The sequence below is a fragment of the Crinia signifera genome, chromosome 6, assembly GCF_055691185.1.
Source record: "Crinia signifera chromosome 6, ASM5569118v1, whole genome shotgun sequence".
NCBI lineage: Eukaryota > Metazoa > Chordata > Amphibia > Anura > Myobatrachidae > Crinia > Crinia signifera.
In genome coordinates, this window is record NC_139222.1 from 283099657 (window position 1) to 283126074 (window position 26418).

At 46.9% G+C, this 26418-nt stretch overlaps 1 long non-coding RNA gene across 1 annotated transcript; it reads left to right on the forward strand.

Moving 5' to 3' along the window:
• Positions 1–7106: 7106 nt before the first annotated feature.
• On the forward strand, positions 7107–23283 carry LOC146007311 (uncharacterized). The gene is made up of 3 exons (XR_014444327.1): positions 7107–7450; positions 9705–9804; positions 22775–23283. It is a non-coding gene; the product is annotated as an uncharacterized LOC146007311 (long non-coding RNA).
• Positions 23284–26418: the final 3135 nt, after the last annotated feature.

Below are 26418 nucleotides of genomic sequence, written 5' to 3' on the forward strand. Positions count from 1 at the left end.
TTCAAAATACAATGCATTACTGTGACTTACCATCAAAAGGAGCATCAAAGACCTCCGCCGGGAGCTCACTGTCCATATTGGAGATCCCCCTGACCTCGCCCACATCAATCACGTCCAAGGCGTCCTGCTCCAGGGGGGTATACTCCAAATGATCGGGCATAGGACCTCTCCCGGTGGACATGCTGTGGTTGTACCGGTCAGTCATCTTCCTCTTCATTGCCGTTTTGAAGTCAGTCCACCTACAAGTTTAAAAATACAAATATCACCATGAGATATGTGCACCACTGTGCTACGTGTAGGGTTACCACCTAGTCCCTTTGATTCCGGACACATGTTACTTACACAGGTTCTGTGGCAGTTTAAAATTAGGTGAAGTGGAGTCTTGAAGTCAGCCAGCCACAGAACCTGTGTAATTAATATGTGTCCGGAATTAAAGGGACTAGGTGGTACCCCTAGCTACGTGACATTTCCTAGTGTGGGTGATCTTATGTTTTTTAGCCATATGTGTCCCACACACACATTCATGTCTCCATTAGGAGGCATTTCACTGTCTCATCACATTCATTAGGCCACTAAATGCACATACATACATCACTATGCAGAAATGACATCATCCATGGCCAAATTATGCACCTCCACCTGTTGTGAAACTACACATTCCACCATAGCTTGACAATGTGGTTATTATGGAGTAATTTAACTATGGGATGGCATACTGGGATGTGTAGTTTCTCACCAGCTACATGTGCACAGTTTGCTCATTCTTGTTTCAGTAGCATCATATGGAACATGTTACAACAACTCTTTCAAAAACACACTTTCTCTTGTCCCATCACATACTTCACATGAGCAGAACTGTGCCCATAACCTCACATCACACCAATGGTGCATGTTTCATATATCAATGTGGGTTATTAGACATGGTTGTGTTCACATGTGACATTGAAGTGTAGCACTATCTACAAACACACCTTTCTATAATTCGCAAAACATACATGTAACATATGTACACACATATGACATTATCAGGGGGACAAACACCAGGGCTGTTTTTCAGCAGGCTCCAGCAGCAACTGAGGCCCTTATTCTAGGTCACTCTTTCTGACCACATATTTCTTAGATGGTCAAAACCATGTGCACTGCAGGTGAGGCAGGTGTAAAACCCCACCCAAATCTGATTATCTCTGCACAAGTAACACCTGCCTCACCTGCAGTGCACATGGTTTTGTCCATCTAAGAAATATTTTGTCTGAGTGAACTAGAATAAGGGCCTCAGTTCCTGCTGGAGCCTGCTGAAAAATAGCCCTGACAAACACACTAACCTTTTCTTCACCGCGTCCCAATTTCTGACCACTGGTGACACCTGGTTCACTTCCTCTGTGATCTTGTCCCAAAGCTTTCTCCTTGCACTGGCACCCGGCTTCCTGGTTGCCAATTCTATCCATTCGCGTGCCCTGGGCACTAAGATTCTTAATTCGGCCTCTACAAATGCAGGGTTTCTCTTTCTGGTGGTGGCATCCTGCTCAGTCCTCACCCTCGATGTTGCAGCCTGTTTTCTGGTGGCCCCAGTTCTCTCACCATGCACCTGCTGGGTCACACCTGTTTGGAGAGATGCAACCTCTTGTTCTGGCTGGTTGCTTGGCCCTTGTGGAGCTGGTGGAGGTTGAACAGGGCCTGTTACTGAGGGGCCCGCTTGGCCTTGGGTCCTCCTTGTCCTCTCCTGCTCCCTCTGCCTCAACCTTTCCAGCAAGGATTCTGCTCTGGCTCTCTGGAGAGCGTCCTCAGCTGCGGAATCGTCAGAACTAGACATGTTTGCAGCAATTGTGGCCTGCATCTGACTGAATATTTATATGTTAATCTCCCGCCATGAACAAGGGGGCGTATATTTTTTCCCGCAATTGACTTGCTAATTTACGCCGATATTTCCTGCCGATAACTGCCACTTAAATTACGCAGGTCTCCGCGCACCTGATCAATCACCTGTATATGCACATACACAGGTTGTGGAGCATTGTGTTCTGCATCGTGAAATGTGTGCACCTGTCATTCCAATGATGAGTGTTGTCAGCTGGTATCTGTTGGAGTTCGTGTATGCTTTGTGAGTCACATTTCAAAACATCACGTTATAATGCTTTCCTTACATATGTAATGAGTCTGAAATTGTCATACACCAACATGTTGCACTGTGCCCCTTTAAGCAGCGTAGTTATAAGTAGAGGGTTGCGTGTATTATTTTCCGCACACTGTAAATACAGTACTCTCCATGGAAATCGGTGTATCGTGCCCCTTTAAGCAGCGTAGTTATAAGTAGAGGGTTGCGTGTATTATTTTCCGCACACTGTATATACAGTTCCTCTCTATACATTGAATGCATGCTGTTGGTTATGGTGTGTGTATATCGGAACGGTCCGCGTAAGTTTCTATTCGCATCCAGTTTGTTAATGTAAGAGGGATTAATAAAGTTAATACCAAACAAACAATTTTTTACACCAATCAGCAAGCACCAAAAGTGATATATGTACCTGCAATTATTAACTGCGCCATTGGCACTATGACTACTACCAGGGCTAGGCCGTTTACGACCCAGGAGCTGTTGGCCCTGGTTGACGTAATGGACCGTCACCTGGGGCCCAGGGGCCCATATGTCAGCAACATGGACAAGCGGCGGGCGTATACTGCTGCCCGCCGCCTAATATACTCGACGACCGGTTGAGTTGAGCGGCGCTGGTCTGACCTGCGCCGGCGGCAGCCAGTTTTGCTCTGCACCCTTCGCCGCCATATTGCCCGATGTAAGTTTTGATTACTAGTATGTCTGCGTTTTTTAGCTAATGTTTTCTGTACTTTTTATAAATATGTTCCTGAGTATGTGGGTGTATAGGGGGTGTATATGGGGTGTATAGGGGGGGTATATGGGGTGTATATGGGGTGTATAGGGGGTGTATAGGGGGGGTATATGGGGTGTATAGGGGGTGTATAGGGGTTGTATAAGGGGTGTACAGGGGGTGTATAGGGGGGGTATATGGGGTGTATAGGGGGGTATAGGGGGTGTATAGGGGGGGTATATGGGGTGTATAGGGGGGGTATAGGGGGTGTATAGGGGGGGTATAGGGGGTGTATAGGGGGGGTATAGGGGGGGTATAGGGGGTATATGGGGTGTATAGGGGGTGTATAGGGGGTGTATAGGGGGTGTATAGGGGGGTATATGGGGTGTATAGGGGGGTATAGGGGGTGTATAGGGGGTGTATAGGGGGGGTATAGGGGGTGTATAGGGGGGGGTTTAAGTAGTTGCTCAGTTTTTGGGTGTAGCATATCAATTAGTTTGCATGATAAATGTCTGAAATATAACAGCAATGATAATTTGGAAGGTTATGAGCATGACTAATGTGAATTTTTCTTTCCCCCTTTTTTATGCAACCCAATCTTCGATTTCTATGTCATCAACATGAACATTTCAGCACGGGCAAGGGCACGCATGGAAGCCCGGGAGCAGGCAGCCCGGGACCAGGCAGCCCAGGAGCAGGCAGCCCTGGAGGAGGAAGAGGAGGAGGAGGAAGAAGAGGAGGAGGAAGAGGAGAAGGAGGAAGAGGAGGAGGAAGAGGAGGAGGAGGAAGAAGAGGAGGAGGAAGAGGAGAAGGAGGAAGAGGAGGAGGAGGAAGAGGAGGCCGAGACAATGGCTCAAGCTGGGGCCCACACAATTTCCCCATCCCCTTCCCCCACCCCCTCCCCAACCCCCACCCCCACCCCCTCCCCAACCCCCACCCACACCCACACCCCTACCCCCACCCCCTCCCCAACCCCCTCCCCTACCCCCCCTCCCCAACCCCCTCCCCAACCCCCACCCCTACCCCCTCCCCAACCCCCTCCCCAACCCCCTCCCCTACCCCCTCCCCAACCCCCTCCCCAACCCCCTCCCCCACCCACACCCCTACCCCCACCCACACCCCTACCCCCACCCCCACCCCCTCCCCACCCCATTTCCTACCCCCCTACACCTCTCCACCACCCACCCCCAAACCTCTCCAATCCCCACTCACACCCACTACCTCTATTCAAATTCCCATCCCATCCCCCTTGCTCCTGATCCCCCCAACCACCGCACAGCCAACCAGCGGCGACCAGGATGGCTCAAGTAGCCGTAAGTAAATAATGTGTCTAATGTTGACCTACACATTTCTACACATAAACAATCACAACAACCACATATGTGTATCCAACATCAACATTAGTTGCAACATATCACTGCAGGGCGACCATGAGGTGTGTCCTGTCCTTCTCCAGGAACAAGGGTCCCCTTGGTGGTTTTTTTGAGTGTGGCCATGCCTCACCCCTTGAATAATTGACATAACAGTACATCCAATGAGATATCCGACATTAGTGGTGTGGTAGTTATGTGGCTCCAGGTGTTGGGTAACTCCAGTTCCCAGCATGATGTGCAACACAGGGCCGGATTATAATGGAGGCACAAGGGGTCAGTGCCCCTCGGCCCCCCTCTAGCTAGGGGCCCCCTGTGGTTGTCATGTATTTTTAAAAAAAAATTTAAGTTTTTATTTGTTTTTTTTAGCTAAAGGTTTTGTGCATGGGTGGGGTAGTGCTGCAGCTTCACCTATCTGCCAATGTGACAATGATTTATGGTGCTGAGCATCGGGAGCCAAGGCACACTGATTGCACAAGTGTGCAGTGCATTTCTGGGAGTTGACTAAGTCCCATGACACTTTGCACCAGAGGACAGAGGCTGAGAAGTTTGTGCTGAGCTCTGATTGGTGGAGCTCATTACATGCTTCTCAGGTCCATGGAGAACAGCAGCAGCAGCTTAGTCATGTGAGGGTTTTTAATCAGAGGCAGCACTAGGACTGTGAGGTCTCCTCCAGAGTAAGGGGCAGAGGGACAAACACAGGCTTTTCATGTGGTGTGTGTGTGTGTATATATATATATATATATATATATATATATATATATCCCCTGCAGTTAACCATTGACCAAGTTTATTCTGCCTTTACTCTGTGTTTTGACAGTATAATATTCTCCCATGCAGTGTGCGGCCAGTAATGACAAGTGCAAGGGGGCCCCCCGGTCTAAAGTACCCCGGGCCCCCCGAAGGCTTAATCTGGCACTGGTGCAACATAAATGTAGAGATTGTTTTGGTAATAGTGTTTGAGGCCATGCGGATGCATGCTTTACAAACATAGCTGTAGGCCTATAATTTGTACAGCAATGTCCGAAATTTAAAATAGTAAGGAGTGCTTAAGCCACAACAATGTCATAACCCTTAAATAGCACAGCCTAATTGTGAGGTTAGAGGACAGTCCCCCAAAACCAAAGTACCAATTGGGATACAGCATACATTCATCCATGAAGGAGTAATTTAATTAATGTTATTTACTATGTATGTGTGTGTTAACATATTATTTTTTAGTACTGTGTTTACAGCAGACCCATCTTCAATGTAGTTTAAAAATGTATGTGGCCTTCACACATAACTCTGAACTTTTTATTATGTACAAATACAACAAACATTTGTGTATGTTATATATTAATTTTTTTTTTTTATCCCTTCACTACAGACACTGAACAGCAGCAGGAGGAGGTGGCAGCCCTAATGCGGGAGATCGTTCTCACCCTCCTGTACCTCCAGATCCTGTTTGGCCTTCTGGAGGCCCGCATTTAATTTTTTTTTATCCCCCCCCCCCCCCTTATTATTTGTGTTATAAATAAAAGTTTATGTACAGTTCGAAATTGCCTGTGTTTTTAATCACAAATATGTTAGAGGGCTTGTAAGGGTAGGTACATACAGATGTGTACTGTAAGTTATACTTGTAATTTGAGGTGAGGGGTAATGATTGATGTGTGAATGTGTGTGTTTTTGAGTAAAATAACACATAGTGAAAATGCATGAATGTTTAATGTTGTTCGATTAAAACATCACACATAACATCAGGGTAGGTATACATGTTACACATTGTGGACAAAGTAATTATGGACATAATTTAGTACATATACTGAAACACCAACATAACTTGATTTAAAAGTAACAGCAATATGGGGACACATAGATAGTGATTAAAATGCCACATTAGAACATAACAAATATACATGTAATGAGGGTTAAAATGTTGTTTTATTAGGTCTTTATTAAGGTAGACAATTGAGTTAATAGAAAACAATAATAGATTAACAAATAGATTAATTAATCAATTGTCAGAATTGTAGTTGAAAGGCAAGATTTGCAGGTCCATATATGTGAAGGGTATGGCAGCGTACACGGACGTACGCTCACTCTCACGAGCGGTGACATAAGCTGTGTTTTCCATTGAAAACAATAGGGACCCGTCCGTGCAAGCTGGCGTACGCTCAGATCTCCGCAAGAAGTCGGTGGGAAGACGGACGAAAGACGTCCGTAAACGGCGCCGTACGCTCAGTTGTACGCCTGTTGTCGGAGTGCAAGGGCTGAGCCGTCCGCGTACGTTGCCGTACGCTCATTTGTACGCCACTCCCCTTCTACGTTGTTTCTGCCCGTACGTAAGCGGCTGATTTGTGGGTGGACTTAACCCTAACGGCCGCGTACGGCTAGCGTACGTTAATAGTAAACGTACGCACGTTTGGCCGCTCCGATCAGAATAAGCTCCTTAGTGTAGTCTGAGACTAGCATAGGCTATTATCGCATTGGTTGCTATGGGTTACTGAGGATGTAAATAGGGGTCAATTTACTAAGTTGGGAGTTCTATTAAAGATGGAATGTTGCTATGGGCAACCAATCAGTTTCTATTATCTTCTAGAAGGTGCCAAGTAAATAAGAAGTAGATTCTGATTGGTTGCTAGGGGCAACATTCCATTTTCAATAGAACTCCCATCTTAGTAAATTCACCCCTCTGGTTGTATCATGGGTTTTACCAGTTGCCTGTGGCTGTGTAATGGCACGCCAGCAGCCTTACTCTAGTATGTATCCCTGAGTTCAGCCTCAGCTGCTGCATAAGCAGCACTTTGCCTGTGTGTCTGGCTGTCCACGTGATTGATTCTGATCATCAGCAGGCTTGCTTTCCCTGGCTGTCCTGATTGGGGTGTCTCACTTTATTACCCAGCCTGCCCTTGTCCTGATGCTGGTTATACTCCAGACAAACCCTGAATACATGTGAAGTCCTATTACCTCTTGTACTTGTGGAACTTGTGTTATCCTGAGAACTCCGTTGTACTCTGAGTACTTCTAACTAATCCTGTATACTGTTGTATGTATGCTCCTAGCTAGCACAACAGTGGGTTAGGGTTTGCTAGCTCATAGGCTTAAAGACACAGAAATTCTGTGTGCCACCTGGCAGAAAATCAAGCTGAACAGCTCTCATGTTTTGTTTGGTGTTAAGTGATGTAGGGACGACTATGACGGACTTGAGCAAATGATATCAATATTTTGCCACCAACAAGCCCTGAATCACATGAATACAGTCTGGAGTGTAATTAGGTGAGTGCAGAGCATGAATGATTTATTTTATTGAAATGCTGCGGTCACATGCCTCCGGCCACACAGTGGATAGTGGAGTGCCGTGGATTAAACACTTTTCTGTTTATTATGAGACAATGGCCCGTACAGCCATAACTGATTGCAGTGTTAGTATTTCCTCTTCCTGGGCCAGATTCTCTAAACTTCAAAAGTGATAAACTGGAGAGTGATAAACAGCCAACCAATCAGCTCCTGTCTGACATTTTTCCAACACAGTCTATGACATGGCAGGTAGGAGCTGATTGGATGGCTGTTTGTCACTCTCCAGTTTATCACTTTTGAAGTTTAGAGAATCTAGCCCAAGGTTAATAGGAATTGAGTTTCTCCGACAAGGGTTATCCTGATATCTGGACTTGAGTTAGTTTCCTCGCAGTCACCGATCCTAATCTACTTCTACTCCAGCTGATCTGCATATACAGGAAATAAAATGTCATCAGCCGCCAAGTTCCATGACTGGTGAAATGTTATATCTGATAATGACCATGTTCTGCAGATCTCCGGAGAGAGGTGAGGGGGATATAATTATCCTGCAATTTACTATGAATGCACAGGCTCAGCCAGAACTGCAGACCATTCATGATAGAGTGCTTGTTAAAAGGAAGATTATTGGATGATTTTGCGATCGAAACTTGGACATTCGGGTAACATCATCTTTAGACGTTTCTTCTTTTTGCATTTCCCTCTGAGAGGGATCTAATCAGATCCCCCCCCCCCCCCAAGTACACCCCAAGGTGTATGAGCCATGCTGCACATTTTTGAAGGACTCCTACATGGTATCCGGACTATTTGTCTACAACAAAAAGATAGACAGCCATTAGGTCGACACCATTAGTTTTTGGCATGTCGACCTATTGGTTTGTCGACCTAATGGCTGTCTATCTTATTGCTGTAGACAAATGGTCCCGCTTCCCTCCTACATTGTAAACCCAGAAGTCAATTGATTGCAGATGATGGGGGAAATTTACTAAGATGTGTATTCTACTTCACATGTGATGTTGCTGTGGGCAACCAGTCAGATCCTGTCTACTATCTTCTAGAGTAGGGATGGGCAACAAGTGGCCCTCCAGATGTTGATGGACTACACATCCCAGCATGCCTTGCCTTAGTTTTGCTATTTGGCCAAGGTAAAACTGATGCAAGGCATGCTGGGATGTGTAGTTCATTATCATCTGGAGGGCCGCTTGTTGCCCATCCCTGTTCTAGACGGTGCTAAATAAATAAGAATTAGCTTCTGATTGGTTGCCTATAGCAACATCACATGTGAAGTAGAATACACATCTTAGTAAATTTCCCCAGATAGTTCTTATCATGAGAGCTGCCAATCGCAATACTAATAACATTTATCGGTACATAATGATGTTATTGACACAGTATGTACCCAATAAGCAATGGCATGTATCTCCATGCCTCTGACGTGAGTGCCATCAACCTACCTGGGTCCATTGCATACCTGGAGGATTCCTGACAATAGAAGACCCAAGGCCATGGACACTTGTAATAGGCTTATTATGTCAGGGGTACAGTAACTGCTGGATGTATTTATTAGGTAAAGGAGATAGGGGCAAAGAGCAAGCAGGAAAGGTGGATTCTGGGAGTGGGGTAACAGATATCTGCCATATTGTAGTACCCGCACCTTTAGGGTTAGGGCAATATATGTATGCAAGCCTGCTGCCTGTACTGACAGTCCTGCAGGGGCGGTCCTGCTGATTGCTCCGCCTCTATGGACTCCATCCCATGAGGATCAGGACAAGGGGTCAGAGGAGATTGCACGGTGCACTAGATGCGAAAGTTGAGGTTAAGGATATGAAATTGCATAGCTGCATTGTTTGTTTGCTGAGGTTCCCGGTGTTTGTAAAGGTCCCACCAGTTTTTTCACATCACAATGTCTTCTGCACAGTCACAGGTAGCATCCAATTCATCCCACAGATGCTACCACAGTCCCTTCCTCTTATCACACATTACCGGTTACACTTTCACTTTCACATTCTATTAGGGCCCATAATGGATAAGGGAAAATTAGGGGACATGACAGATTTACCAGAGAGTGTTAAGGTGCCCCAACATCTATGATTTATTGGGCAACACCCCCGATCCCCTGACTGTTGCGTCGGGGGATCAGAGATATTTAACATGGTAAAAAAATCCTGATCCGCGATCCAGGTGGGGATCGCAGAGTTGGCCATTTTTAAACATGCTTAATTTTCCCAATCTTCAGATGGATCGCCCATCAACGATGCCCGCAGATTGCTACATCCTGTCGGAGGATTGGCACTTCCAGAGCAGCTCACCGGATTGGACGGATGACACCCTCTGATGTATGGGCACCTATATTCTTGTTATCACTTGCTACAAATCCTAAATGGTGCTCCAACCAATCAGCACCTGCCATGTGTTCAAAACATGACCGTTTAGAGCTGATTGGCTGGAGCACCGTTCCTTTTTTATTTTAAAATTGTACCCAGTATTAATACTGTGGCTGTGTATTCCAACGTCTTCCCCCATGCTTCTTATTTTTGATGTGCATTTAACAGTTTTATTCCATCACAAACTGTTCTTCAGACGCGGGCGGCGCTGGTTCTCCCTCTTCCCGGGTCTCTCAGCACCACAACCATCTCTATAATTGATTTCAACGCTGTATTTCAACTGATAGTCCAATTAATCTTATTAGTTAAATATGATTGTATTGATTTTCGCTGGCCGAGCGCAGCGGCTCCCGCTGGTTGTCACTTTACACTGTTCAAACGCAGCAGATGCACTTATTAATCCTTTGCATTATTTATTTCAGCCGTTATAATTAATTACTGGTGCGAGAGCAAGTCTATTAACCTCGTGTACATTGTCATGTAGCGGGATGGGGCCCTGTGGAAGTTTTCTCTTATCTCCAGCGCGTCTAGGAAAAGAGTTCTTGTAGAGACGGATAGGGATGGCTGTAGACCATCAGTGATTCGAAATCATCGATGGTTTATGGCCGATGTGGAATAGTTTTGCCATCGATGGGGAAGAACGAGATGGTTTCCCTCCATCGATGTCAGGCATAAAGGAATAGTTTTCTGTTTTCCCCAAGAGGCCGAAACACTGAGCATAGCCCCGTCCCTGACACCCATCAAACCCCACCCCTGTGTTTTGATTGGGTCTACAGTAAGAAGATTGACAGTCAATAGGTCATCAACCAATCAGATCCCCGCTATATTATAATCGCCAGGAGTTCTTCGTTTCTGCGCTGAGCACTGGAGGTCGCGGATCCCCTGCGAATTGACACCTTGGTGTACATTTACAAAAGCTTCTGTAAATGAAAAGAGGGGATGTTGTCCGTAGCAACCAATCAAGAGGGCATTGCTCGTGAGCGAATGAGCACTTCTAGTTTATTAGTACATATACAGTGAGATACTGCACCAAGAAGAGCTTACGTACGTTCTCTAGGGGGCCTGGGCTGTGGCCTTCCTCGTTATCTGTCCCGTTGGTGTTGCCATGGGGATTGATATTACCTGGACCAGTATTTGGTTTTGATGATGTATCGCTCCGGCGTGTGCTAATATTTGTACTGTTTAAGGTTCTGTCAGCATATAGGATGTGAGGAGGACAATATAGCCAGGCCTGCGTGGTGCTAGGTGTCGTATCTAGGGCCTTCACTACAAACGTCCTGATAAGTGCAGTAACCAGGGGCGAAGCGTCGGGGAGAGCTATTTACTTAACTGTGTTACAGAGATATTTTCATGTAATTGTCTGCGCTGATAACATGGTCATGTAATAGGGAATAACCTGTTCTCCTCTTCTGCAGGACACCTAACTCCCATGTTACAGTGTTCTGTACCAAAACCAACGTAATCCACCATTGTGACAGAGGGCAACGCACAATCTGCTGTTGCTGGCATCTCATACAGCAGTCTCCCACACCTATACCCAGCGCTGGGGTCCTGGAGGGCCGGGGTGGCGCATAGTCCCATACACCAGTCAATATAATAGTGCCGCGCAAGGGGACGCAGTAGACTTTTACAGTGTACACGTTGACATGTGTCAACATAGACACCCAAAAAATGTGAAAAACTATTGTAGACCTTTTGAGTGCCGACCATGTCTATGTCGACCTTAAGGTTGTGCTAATGTATGTCGACCATTCTTAGGTTTCAACCTAGTCATTACTACTAATCCTAAATAGCTTGTAGGGGTGGGGGGGATGAGGGGGTTGACCGGTGCACAGGTTAGGCTTCTTTGTTATAAGCTGTACAAAATTTGAAAGAGGTTGATATTGGTCCACCAATATGTTCAATATGAGAAGGGATTCTCATTTTTTGTGGTGGAGGTGCACCCTTGAGAGTAATGGGGGTACTGCAAGCAAGAGAGAGGAAAGACTCTCTTTTTGTGGGGCACTCTTTATGGAGAGATTAATAAACGTAATCTCGGTTTGTGAGGATCAATTATTATGCGAAAAGTAGGAAGGGAAAACACCACACAGAAGTACCCTTGAGGCGCTCCTTGTGATGGCAATCAGCGCAAACTAGTATCACAAATAAGAAAATAGGAGTAATAGTGTAAAGTAAAGGATTTCGCAGGCAACCGCGCGGCGCTCAGAGAGTCTTTCCTCTCTCTTGCTTACTAATCCTAAATGTCGACCTAGTGACTGTCTACCTAGAAACTGAAGAACTTTCCGTTCACACCCCTTCAGAAATCCCAGCCCCGTGTCTCCATCCTGTACGGTGCCCAGCCCCGTGTCTCCGTCCTGTACGGTTCCCAGCCCCGTGTCTCCATCCTGTACGGTTCCCAGCCCCGTGTCTCCGTCCTGTACGGTTCCCAGCCCCGTGTCTCCGTCCTGTACGGTTCCCAGCCCCGTGTCTCCATCCTGTACGGTGCCCAGCCCCGTGTCTCCATCCTGTATGGTGCCCAGCCCCGTGTCTCCGTCCTGTACGGTTCCCAGCCCCGTGTCTCCGTCCTGTACGGTTCCCAGCCCCGTGTCTCCATCCTGTACGGTGCCCAGCCCCGTGTCTCCATCCTGTACGGTTCCCAGCCCCGTGTCTCCGTCCTGTACGGTTCCCAGCCCCGTGTCTCCGTCCTGTACGGTTCCCAGCCCCGTGTCTCCGTCCTGTACGGTTCCCAGCCCCGTGTGTCTCCGTCCTGAACGGTTCCCAGCCCCGTGTCTCCGTCCTGAACGGTTCCCAGCCCCGTGTCTCCATCCTGCATGGTTCCCAGCCCCGTGTCTCCATCCTGTACGGTTCCCAGCCCCGTCTCTCCGTCCTGTACGGTTCCCAGCCCCGTCTCTCCGTCCTGTACGGTTCCCAGCCCCGTCTCTCCGTCCTGTACGGTTCCCAGCCCCGTCTCTCCGTCCTGTACGGTTCCCAGCCCTGTCTCTCCGTCCTGTACGGTTCCCAGCCCCGTGTCTCCGTCCTGTACGGTTCCCAGCCCTGTGTCTCTGTCCTGTACGGTTCCCAGCCCCGTATCTCCGTCCTGTGCGGTTCCCAGCCCCGTGCCTCCATCCTGTACGGTTTCCAGCCCCGTCTCTCCGTCCTGTACGGTTCCCAGCCCCGTCTCTCCGTCCTGTACGGTTCCCAGCCCCGTCTCTCCGTCCTGTACGGTTCCCAGCCCCGTCTCTCCGTCCTGTACGGTTCCCAGCCCTGTGTCTCTGTCCTGTACGGTTCCCAGCCCCGTATCTCCGTCCTGTGCGGTTCCCAGCCCCTTGCCTCCGTCCTGTACGGTTCCCAGCCCCGTGTCTCCGTCCTGTACAGGTCCCAGCCCCGTCTCTCCGTCCTGTACAGGTCCCAGCCCCGTGCCTCCGTCCTGTACAGTGCCCAGCCCCGTGTCTCCGTCCTGTACAGTGCCCAGCTCCGTGTCTCTGTCCTGTACAGTGCCCAGCCCCGTGTCTCCGTCCTGTACAGTGCCCAGCTCCGTGTCTCTGTCCTGTACAGTGCCCAGCCCCGTGTCTCCGTCCTGTACAGTGCCCAGCCCCGTGCCTCCGTCCTGTACGGTTGCCAGCCCCGTGTCTCCATCCTGTACAGTATGTAGAGCGATAACCTCACTCAGGAGTAACACTACTGATTACACAAGTAATGGTTTCTGCCTGCAGCTGGTGCACAGCCACCTGTATCCCATATGGAGCGGAGCATTAGCTAAGCACATGTATATAACGTCCCTGTGTGAGCGTACGGCTGTGCTGGTAATTAGATATATACGATTAACCTCCTCGTCAGCCGGAACAAGCTGTAGATGATCAGCCGACGCAGCCAGCAATTACAGAGGCAATGCCCCGAATGTCATCATTGCGATCAGCATAGGGACAGGACTCAGGCTCTGTCCTAATAACCAGACAACCTCTATATATGAGCAACACGTTACCAGAAGGTCGTCAGTTCCTCGGATTGTTTATCCAACCTATGGAAAGTACCCAGTGACCAGTAGAAGATCCAATGTGTCAGTTTTGGCTCTAAACCAAAACCAACAAAAACCAACGGACGTTGACGCTTAGCTGTCAGTATATAAAAATGACTGTGGGGTTTTTGCAGCTCTGTATACCATTGGCTGTGATCCATCAGTGCATAACTGACAGCATAGTTCAAAAACTATGGGTTGATTCAGACCTGCTGGTTGAGCAGCGAATTCTGCATCGACTTTGGTGGTGGGGGTGTGCCCATGCACATAGTCGCACATGCGCAAACCCCCTGGAGCATTCGCAAAATGATTGACAGGCAGGGGCCGGTGGCTGTGGTCTGCCCAGCATTTCATTGGCGTGGCCACAAAAACGGTGGATGGACCCCAGTTTTTAATAACGCAGGCGTCTCAAGCCATGACTCCGCAATCTCTATGCATTCAACTTGGCACCAGCCACCCCATCTGAATCCGGAACCTAGTGCACATTGGGAAAGAAGTTCCAGAAAATGATTCCTGAGATGAAAAGACCAAAAAAGTCCCAGGTTCCCAAACCTGCCCGTTACCAGGGTAGTGCTGAGACCTGGGAATTTACCAGTCGTTAGTGGGAAAAGGTGCTGCTAGAAACAACCATTCTGGCGATGAAGGGGTTAATGTCGAAAAGGCGCAGCGACAGATTCTGCATTCTTATCGTTATTTAGAAGCGTCCCGCTATATCCCAGATGGGTTTGAAGATTGACATTTATTGCATTTCTCTGCCTTAATTAATCCCCGTCTGTTAATTAGTCAGGACTACACTTTGATCATGATGCCCCTATATTTTAGATATTTGGTCCCGCTAGGATTTGGAATCATTCAAGGAGCCCAAAACGGCTTATTAATGAGAAGCACTTAGTGCAGCCCGCTGGACTAGAACCCTGGAATTTAGCATTTATTTGTGTTTTATTACCCGGGAACTGCAGTGTACTGGCCACTACAGCACTCACACAGACGCAAGAACACACAAACAGAAGCACAGACACACTAATACATACAAAATAATAAGTATCAATTAATAGTAACAACAACAACAACAACAATAATCTTCATAATTATAATAATAATACACATTTTACTATTATCACCATAAATTTGTAAACTGCACAAACAGACACAAATGCTAACGATCATATAGACACAGGCACACAAAAGCCTAAAAGAAAACAAATACACATACACACAAACATGTGTTCACACACACAAAAAAAAAGGAAAAAAATAGACACACACACACACACTTAAATACAGATTCACACGTCGGTAATCTGAGGGAGTGGTAGAAGAACCTAGTACTAACCCCGGGCATATATGTACACACAGAGCCAGATTAAGGTCTAAATGGGCCTGGAGCTGAAAATTATCAAGGGCCTATTGTGCGCAATAATAGGGGTTGTGGCCAGCACCTAATAATGTGGGGGCGTGACCAGTGTTCTGGTTGGGTGGTCTGCTCATGGGTGTGTCTCTGTTTGTGTAAATACTTTCAACTAATTATATATGCCTGGAAAAGGCAGGGGGCTGGCATAACAAAAATGCAGGGAGATATATTGGCGGGTGCACTTCAAAGGTGCACCCGCAGGACGCCGATGTCCTAAGATACTTGCGGGGTGAGGCGGAATTCCAGTCCTAAAAAAATACTAAAAGCCAAAACTTGGGAGACAACATTTCAGCATCTTTTATGTTTTCAACTAAGATTACCACACCATATACCCCTTATACAAATCAGGCAACACAATAGTAACCCTCTTATATTGTACTTGCCTCTTACACATTATGTCACATGGAATGAGTCAAAATTCACGTTATGCCACACAGATTAAGGCAAAATTCATATTTTTCCACATGGATTGAGCCAAAATACACACTATACCAAAATCAATTGAGCCAAAATTTACAATATGCTTCTCAAACAGGGACATTGCACGCCGAAGGTGCGCATTAAAAATTTACACCATAATGCCCATTACATGTTAAGCCACACACCATAATGCCAATTAAAATTGAAGCTACATAAATGCTGCTTACCTACATGCTCATTGCCAGGGGTTCCATGCTCATTGCCATATGGGATTACATGTTCATTGCCAAGGGGGAATACATGCTCGCAGTAACTGGGGGACAGCCGCTGCCAGGCAGAAGTGACAGCCATTGACAGCCGGACAGAGTGCGGGGAGGCTGCCCGTATTCAGAGCACTGCAGGTACCGGCTATTTGTAATAACACCCCTTTCACACCAGAAAATGCAGCAGGGATTTACCCGGGAATATGGTCCCAGGATCATGCAGGGACATGAGCCTAGTCCCTGCATTTTCTGATGTGAAGGGGAGAGAAACCCCCCCCCCCCCCCCCCTTTTACGAGCTATATCGTTTAACCAGCTATATCTTCGGAACCAACAGACCCATTTACATGAGACCAGTATCATATTTAGGAACTTTTAAGTGGGATTGAAATTGGTCCCATAAAAATGGGCCATTTGGTTCCAGAGAAATCGGCCCTCAAAGAACATGAGCAGCCATGAAATTACATTTCAAAAATAAAAAAAATCGATTTACCCGCAATATCTCTGGAACCAATTAACCCATATGAACCAGCCTGGTATCAAATTGAAGGACCAGCGATTTGTGTTAGAATGAGATTGAACTTTGAACTTCTGTGATTCCAGGGGGGGAACTGGCAGTCGTCGGAAATGGGTGGGGGTGGCGGAATTAGCGGGTTCTATGTTATCCTATGGGGAAAATGTTCCAGCTTTGCTTTGCGGTATCTCCGGTTCCCGGGGGGCTAGCGACGCGTGGCTGGACTCATTGGAAAGCCCCAGTCCTCCTCTACAAAATGGGCCTATTTGGAGAGTGGGCCTGGAGCTGTAGCTCCATCAGGCCCATTGTTAATCCGGCCCTGTGTACACATTAGTCTTTACACTGGATATATTGGTGATATATAGTACAGGCTCTATCACACATATTTAATATACATAACATAAATGGTCAAAAAAAGCTTAAACATCCCATAATATATAAATGCACATACATAATAAAACATGTAGGAGACAGAATCACTTTCTAAACACATTCTCCCACCTCATGGTAAGGCTCCTGTCTCTTCTTCCTGGTAGATGCTCTTTGGTCCTGTGGACACACACACAGAAAACATGGCCAAAGCAGCTTATACCAGTGGGCCTGTGCAGCAGCACCACTTTGTTCCCTAAACTACATGCTGTGGTGGCAGTTAGGGGGAAATTTACTAACAAAAAATCGTATTTTCATACGAAAATACATTTTTTTAAGGTGTATACGTATTTTTGGCATTTAATATGCCAAAAATACGTATTCTTAGTGATGGGACATTCGTATTTGTATTTACAAATACAAATGAATACACCATCAAAAGAATACGGCAGAAATCACCATTCAAAAGAATGGTGGTTCCTGATTTACTAAGCGGCTGTATTGATAATACGGCCATGAATATACGGCAGGAAAATACACTTTATTTTCCTTTCGTATTTGGCAGAAGCCTGCATGGATCAGTCAGATTAATAATAATAATAATAATAATAATAAGTCTATGACAGGCAAAGGGACTTTTCAAAAATGACACATCACAATTGAGTAACACAAGCCTGCTGCAATGGTCCGTACTGTCAGTCAGGGGATTCTTGCTGACGTGTATTTGTCAAGAAGAACGCACCAAAGTCCTGTTGTATGTTTATGTTTCTTATGTGTCTTACTCTGTTTTCTTTTCCAGTCACTATAAGAAATCTTTGTTTGAATGTTTGTGTAACGTGGAGGAGCTTGTAGTGAGGGGTGTGGGAGCTCAAAGAGGAGTTTGCTACTGCGCTGACTCCAGATTGCTACTCCTCCAGGGAAGCTTCGTTCCTTGTACCAACATGGCCACCAAGGCTACTACTGAGCATGTGCAGAGCCAACTTGGGATTCGGTTCCAGTGCTACAGTAGGAGACAGTCGTCTTCCACTTAACTCCAGTGAGACCTGTGAATACCAGCAATATAACTGCTGTTCGAGCATCTTGCCAGGGGCGAATTTAGGGGTCAGGCCACCCCTAGGCACAACATTTTTGTCCCCCCGCCCCTCCTAGTTTAATGTAATCATATATGTATATACAATGTTATTTATATATTTCATTAAAATTTAACTGTAGCCCACCTCAATATTTTTTTAAGCACTCTGGACTGCTCACTGTACGGAGGACTCGGATAGAGGGAGGCACTTATTAGTACAGTGTTTTACAGCACAGTGTGTCTCACTCTCCATCAGTCTCTCTCACACTGTGACTGACTGAGCGCAGGGAGGATCTGCACACCACTCAGCTCAGCTGCTGGATACACAGCAGCCAATAGACTGTGTGTGTAGAGTAGCCAGTGGGCACGCAGGGGGACCGTCGGACCCAGCCACTAAGCAGTGATATAATGTGCATGGCACAGTGGGTGGGCAGTGGCGGGTGAAGAGCGGCGCTGCCGCCTACACATGATAATTCATGTCTGCAGCGGCGCTCGTCACTCGCTGCTGCCCACCCGTTGTGCCATGCTGCTATTTAACAGAATATCAGCCTGCCTGCCGCCCTTAATTGGTGCCGCCCTGAGGCCGGTGCCTCACGTGCCTAGGCACAAATCCGGCCCTGCATCTTGCCATACTACCTGGCACTCACCAGTTGGTGAGCTATATCAAATTCCACTCCTCACCTACCAGTGTATATAACAGTTAGTACGGCTGCTTTATCTAAAAAAAAAAAAATCCACTGGTTAAACAACTACTTTGCATTCTCTGCTGCATTCTGACGCTGTGCTCATGAGCAGTGGCGTAGGGCCAAATGTTGCACCCACCCCCCCGCAGCAAAATGTTGGCGCCCCCTCATCCGTCCGTCACACACACACACACACCCTCTCTCCCCTCTGCCTTACCTCTCCACATTAGTGGCCGGGAGTCGGGACCGCAGATCCACTTTGCACTCCTAGCCTCCTCTGGGCTCCGAGTCCTTATGACAAAATGTCCCTCAAAAAATGGCCGCCCCTTACAGCAGACTGTTTTGAAGGATGCTAGAGAGAAGGCCGCTGCTGCCCCCTATAACATCCTAAATACTGTCTGCTGTAAGCGGGGCGGCCATTTTTTGAGGGACATTTTGTCATAAGGAGCTAGGAGGAGGCTAGGAGCACATTACTCAGCGCCTCCCCCCATCATGCCCAGAACCAGAGATATCAGCCTTCCAGCAGCCGGTCCTTGCTCCAGCTCCAAAATGTCTGGTGTACAGTTTTATATTTTCGTCAATGGATTGTTCTGGCTCCTGATCTCTGATCCCCAAGTCCCCAGCACCTCCTGAAAGTTGTGACTCTAGGTTTTTTTATACTATTGAAGGCTAAGAAATCTATTTCCAGATAATGGCGATATCTGTAGTCAAACAAGCTGCCCTTCCACCGGAAAATGACGAATATTAAGCCCACTCCATTATCCAACCCTCCCCTGCGTATAAAACACCCCCTACCTCTCTGGAAGTCATTTACAAGGGACCCTTCATTCCGCTCAGTGCCCCTTTCCTCACGTTAGTGTTCTCCCTCCCACCACCTGTGCAGTAAAGGAGTAATTAGCAGAAGTTACTGCTCCAGGTCCTACATGTTGAATGGAAGATAGAGCACCCCCTGCCACCTGTGGGACATCAAAGCTGCTGCTGATAGCACCATCCACCCCTAGGAGGGGAGAATGGGTAAGGGCCCCAGTGCATTGCTTTGCCCAGGGGCCCACACTGCTGTTAAGACGGCCCTGGGCTACGCCACTGCTCATGAGGCAAACTATGGCCAGAAGTCGATAAATCTATTTGTATGAATGTAATTGAACTTAATATGAGGGTTACTGCTTTCTATATACTGTATGTATTGCCAAAAATACTTTTGGGCATTTTCAATATGGCTGTGACATGATGATTCACCGACAGAATATGCAAAAAAGAGTAGTACATAGGCGACTTCAGGTAATGCCACCTGAAGATGACATTAGCTGTGTGGACCAAGCCCCAGACGCCTTTAATGTACTGTATATCTGCTGGGCAAATGAGGAACATCAAGCCATGCAAATTTATGGAAGTTTCCAGTCGTCTGGAAACCCCAATTTTCTTGGCAAGTGGCTCAAAATCCGACAATAGCAATGGTTTATAATATTTATTACTAGAGCTGCCACATCATGCCGTGTCAGGGACAGAGCGGAGCTGCTGCACATTCCCAGTGGTAGCAGCTTTGGTGTGCACTGGACCAGAGAGCAGCTGCCAGGAAGAAGAGACAGAAGCCTTACTATGAGGTGGGCGAATGTGAGCTTAGACCGTGCAGTACTGGTTCTATTATGTCTGTGTATTTATTATGGGATGTTTAACCTTTTCTGACCACATATTTATATTATAGAAATATATGATACAGCCTGTATTATAGACCATCTTTAGTGTTGGATATTAATATTGTATCTCATACAGAATCCAGTGTATAAGAATACCAATGTCCATGGTCACTACAAGGTCCTTCTACCTCTCCCCCAGACTCCTGCACTGGCTCCAATGTTCCGCAGAGTGAAAGATTGTGCACGCCATTTGGAAACTCCCCTCTAGAAATGTTGCATTTGCCACTGATGCCTACTGAGTCTCCCTGGAATCAAAGGCAACTGGAAACCCCCTCAGCTTAGCAAATTGCTTGAATTAGACAATAGCAATGGTATATAATTACAATTACTAGATCTGCCTGCACATCATGCAGTGTAAGGGACAGAGCGGAGCTGCTGCACATGTCCAGTGGTAGCAGTTACCAGGAAGAAGAGACAGGAGCCTTACCATGAGGTGGGAGAATGTGAGCTCAGAAAGTGTATTACTGGTTCTATTATGTTTGTGTATTTATTATGGGATGTGTAGCCTTTTCCTGACCACTTATTTATATTATATAAATGTGTGATACAGCCTATACTAGAAACCATCTATAGTGCTGGATATTATTACTGTATTCCATACAGCATACAGTGTATAAACAGACCAATGTGTACATTAATGTCCAGGGTCGTTACTAGGCTCTTCTATCCCTCCCGCAGACTCCCACATTGTTCCGCAGAGGGGAGATTGTGGACTGAATTTGGAAACCTCCCTCCAAAAATCCTGCATTTGCCACTGCCTAGGATAGTGGGGATCTCCCCGACTCACCTCTGAAAATTGCATCTTCTGTGGTTTGACCAGGGTTTAACGCTTGCTGCTTCTCCAGTACAGAGGTTTCCCCTCCCGTATCTCCAATGTGACCACATGCATATTAATCCGCATTATCTGGCATGCACCCATAATGCAGAATCTACAGTAGAGGGCAATGTGATATACACAGAGACTGGATCCACGGTCAGGAATTGACTCATGACCTCAGGGATTAGCAATGCTAGCCACTGCACCACCATGCGGCCATTTATGAAATTCTGAATGATTGTGGAAGATATTAGATAGTAATTGAGACCTTTACTAGTAATGTTAGATATATCATACGTGTGTCTACAGTATTGTTAGTGCTTAGAGTGTGCGCCGGCATCTTCTTTTTGTAGTGCATGGAACTACAAGTCTCAGCATGATAGCTTCTCTAATTATGCTGTGTAGACCCAGATCCCGAGTCAGAGATGGACACAAAGCCAATGTTTTTGTAGTTGACCGATGTCAATACCGGATGGGTGCAGCATTTGCAGCAGCTTTTTTTTCTCTTTCTCTTTTCTTGTTCTCGTGCTCTCCGGAAGGTCAGAGCGACCTTTGTCTTCGAGTTTGTCAAGTAAATATCCGGCCTGGATATACTGTAAAGCTCCAATGATTTTCCCCAAATTGAGAAGACCCCAGTATACAACAAACAGGTTCCAATGCAGTGACGTGCGGTCAGAGGAGGAATTGGAGGCAGAGTCTCGCCTGCCATACTCCAGTATACTCTGAGTTTAACAGGTTCCAATGCAATAATCAAAACTCACCATCATATATGTTACCATGCCTTCTAACTATCCCAATTTCCACAGGTTAGTCCAATTTTTTTGTCCCACTCGCGGGCAGCAGTGTCCCACAACTGGGGGCGGAGTACGCTAGGATGATGAGAGGCATGTGTGTGACTATATATAAAACATACTTGGGCATGTCAATCATACTAGCCAGTGTCTATCCAGCCACTGGCCTCAGCGCACGTCACGGTTCTAATGCTGTGAAGAGGCACCAGGAACACTACTGAGGTCACTTCTTGGCAGAAACCAAAGTAGTTTTAATTGGTAATTTAAATATATTATTACCCAAGACAGTAAAAAACAGTCAGGGCTGAATAAAGGATAGCTATTACAGAGATAAGTTACTGTTTTTTTCCAGCAGCAGCTCCTCCTGTAATCTGGGGGTGGAGCTTGTTAATGACCGGCCCCAGAGGACTCCAGTGCAGGGAAGTAGTGAAGGAGAGGGAAAGGCTGGCTGCCACACTATCTGCATGGCTGTAACCAGGTCTGGGATGGTATCAGGATGCTAGTCCTTAGTCCAGTCGGAACACTGACAGGTGCATCCCAGTATGCACAATCCCCACATCCCAGTGTTACGTATTGTAACCCATTCCCCCACCCTCCTAACCCTCCCTTCCTGCAGCCTAACTGCCCCCCCCCCCCCCCCCATAGTGCCTAACCCTACTCTGCCCCTTTCGCCTAACCCTGGCATTGTCATTGGTGTCAGAGTTTGTGCATAGGTCTTCTGTAAAAATGGTTTTATTGAATTTAATTAATAATCACTAGGTAATGACAGTTAGGCACTGCAAGTATAACATATACTGTGCTGTGCGGTGCAACATACTGTATGTTATTGCTACACTATAGTGTTAGGACGTTGTTTATTTTGCATTAATAAACCTATGTATTGTGATTGCTGACAGAAGGACGTTTGCTGCTGGGAGTGCCGCCATTGTTACAGAGCGTGCTGAGGGAACACATGACTGCTCATTCTTTCCTTGCTTATCAGCTGATGACCGTTTCACAACACCCTCTGCAAAGTTTACTTTACAATCTGTGATAAGGCATCGCCTGGAGAACCAATACAGAAGATAATAGCGATGGGCTGACGCCATACATACGGCTTGTTTCCCATGGTCTCTACTGGAAATGGATAATAGCTATGGCCAAAGGTTTTCAGAATAACACCAATATTAATTTACCCAAAGTCTGCTGCCTTGGCAATTTGCATATACTGTAGAATGACATGAACAGTGATCAAATGAACTGAAATTCATTGTAAATTCCTTTTATGCCATGACAAATGAACTTAATCCCCAAAACAACATTGCCACTGCACTTCAGCCCTGCCATTATATGGAACAGCTGACATCATGTCAGTGATTCTCTCATTGACACAGGTGAGTGTGTTGATGACGGAAAGGCCGGAGATCACTTTATCATGTTGATTGAGTTAGAATAACAGACTGGAAGATTTAAAAGGACGGTGGTGCTTTAAATCATTGTTCTGCCTCTGTTAACCATGGTTACCAGCAAGGAAACACCTGCAGTCATCAATGCTTTGTACAAAAAGGGCTTCAAAGGAAAGGATATTGCTGCTAGTAAGATTGCACCTTAATCAACCATTTATCTGATGATCAAGAACTTCAATGCGACAGAGGTTTAATAGTTGTGAAGAAGGCTTTAGGGCACCCAAGTACAACCTGCAGACACAGGACCATCTCCTGACGTTGATACAGGTGCGGGATCGGGGCACCACCAGTGCAGAACTTGCTCAGAAATGGCTGCAGACAGGTGTGAGTGAAGACTTTTGCAGGTTTCCTGGTGTCAAGAAGGGCAGCAAAGAAACCAAACATGAGGGATAGGATGATATACTGCAAAAGGTCCAGGGATTGGACTGCTGACGACTAGGGTAAAGTCATTTTCTCAAATGAATCCCCTTACAGATTGTTTAGAAAAATGCTTGCCGCAGAAGGTGAGCTGAGCTCTACTTTCAGTTCTGAGTCATGCCAACAGTAAAGCATCCTGAGACCATTCTTGTGTGGGGTTGCGTCCAGGGCCGGCGCCACCACTAGGCAGCTCTAGGCATTTGCCTAGGGCGCCGGCACCTGGAGGGCGGCAGGGCAGTTCGCCCCTCACCCCCAGCACTGTGGTACCTGTGTAAAAAAAACTTCCGTCCCCGGCGTCCCTGCTGAGTGCTGGTGTAGAGGTGTCCGTGCCGCCGGGGGAGCCTGCGGTGCTGTTATTGTGTATAAGCTTGTCGCGCCCGTCGGGGTCCCTACAGTGAATAGAAAATAACTAGCGCTATGCGCGCGGCGTTATTTTCTATTCACTGTAGGGACCCCGCCGGGCGCGACAAGTGTATACACAATAACAGCGCCGCAGGCTCCACCGGCGGCACGGACACCCCTACACCAGCACTCAGCAGGGACGCCGGGGACGGAAGTTTTTTTTACACAGGTACCAACCTCCCCCCCCCCCCCCCGGCACCGGGGCGCCCCCACCCCGACTCGCCTGGGGCGCTCCGGTGCCTTGCACCGGCCCTGGTTGCGTCTCAGCCAAGAATAAAGAACGATACCAAAACATTCTGAAAAAGCAACTTCGCCTAACCATCCAAGAAGAGTTTGGAGATGACCAATGCCTTTCCCAGCAGGATGGAGCTCCCTGCCATAAGGCAAAAGTGATAACTAAGTGGCTAGGGGAACAAAAACATTGGCCAGGAAACTCCCCAGAATTGATATTCAAAATATTAATTATTGGGACTAATAGTTTTTCATTCTATAAGGAATTATATAATCTCTAGCAATTCACCCTCCAATCTGCTGTATTCTTCAATGGATGTCACAACACCTTATAGCAGCATTTTCTATTGGCTTTCATTTAGTATTTTGTTTTTGCCAGGAGCACTTACTGACTTTCTCAGACCCTGCATCCGATCCTGTTCTGTGTCTCTGAGCAATAACAATTGGGGGGGGGGGGGGGGGGGCACGTGCACACTGTGTTATATACAGGGATTATAAAATATCACACACTGCAGCCTTCTCAGAGATACTCCCGATCCCCCCCCCCCCCCCTCTCTAATATATTACAATCATTATTTTAATTACAGGTCTCCCATATCCGTATATTCCGAAAAATGAAATATTCTGAAAGCCACGGTTTTTCAGAATATTTCCTTTTTTTTGTTCTGTTTAGTCCCCCCCCCCCCCGACTTTTTTCATAGGTACCTCATCCCCAGTGTCTACGGCAGCCATCGGAATAATCTTCAGCAGCATCCCCCCCAAGGATGCACTGCACAGGTGCGCCGGTGATGTCATCAGTGCACTGGATTAATACACCCCTGGGACCGGAGATGCCGCTGAAGAGGATTCCAATGGCCGCTGTGGATGTCAGGGGACACCGTGGATGTTGGGGGACCATCGGGGCACGGCCAGGGGACCAGGTAAGTATGAAAAAAAAACATTCCAAAATCCTTTGGTCCCGAGCATTTTGTATAAGGGATACTCAACCCAGAGCCAGATTAAGGTCTAAATGGGCCTGGAGCTGAAAATTATCAAGGGCCTATTGTGCGCAATAATAGGGGTTGTGGCCAGCACCTAATAATGTGGGGGCGTGACCAGTGTTCTGGTTGGGTGGTCTGCTCATGGGTGTGTCTCTGTTTGTGTAAATACTTTCAACTAATTATATATGCCTGGAAAAGGCAGGGGGCTGGCATAACAAAAATGCAGGGAGATATATTGGCGGGTGCACTTCAAAGGTGCACCCGCAGGACGCCGATGTCCTAAGATACTTGCGGGGTGAGGCGGAATTCCAGTCCTAAAAAAATACTAAAAGCCAAAACTTGGGAGACAACATTTCAGCATCTTTTATGTTGTCAACTAAGTTTACCACACCATATACCCCTTATACAAATCAGGCAACACAATAGTAACCCTCTTATATTGTACTTGCCTCTTACACATTATGTCACATGGAATGAGTCAAAATTCACGTTATGCCACACAGATTAAGGCAAAATTCATATTTTTCCACATGGATTGAGCCAAAATACACACTATACCAAAATCAATTGAGCCAAAATTTACAATATGCTTCTCAAACAGGGACATTGCACGCCGAAGGTGCGCATTAAAAATTTACACCATAATGCCCATTACATGTTAAGCCACACACCATAATGCCAATTAAAATTGAAGCTACATAAATGCTGCTTACCTACATGCTCATTGCCAGGGGTTCCATGCTCATTGCCATATGGGATTACATGTTCATTGCCAAGGGGGAATACATGCTCGCAGTAACTGGGGGACAGCCGCTGCCAGGCAGAAGTGACAGCCATTGACAGCCGGACAGAGTGCGGGGAGGCTGCCCGTATTCAGAGCACTGCAGGTACCGGCTATTTGTAATAACACCCCTTTCACACCAGAAAATGCAGCAGGGATTTACCCGGGAATATGGTCCCAGGATCATGCAGGGACATGAGCCTAGTCCCTGCATTTTCTGATGTGAAGGGGAGAGAAACACCCCCCCCCCCCCCTCTTTTACGAGCTATATCGTTTAACCAGCT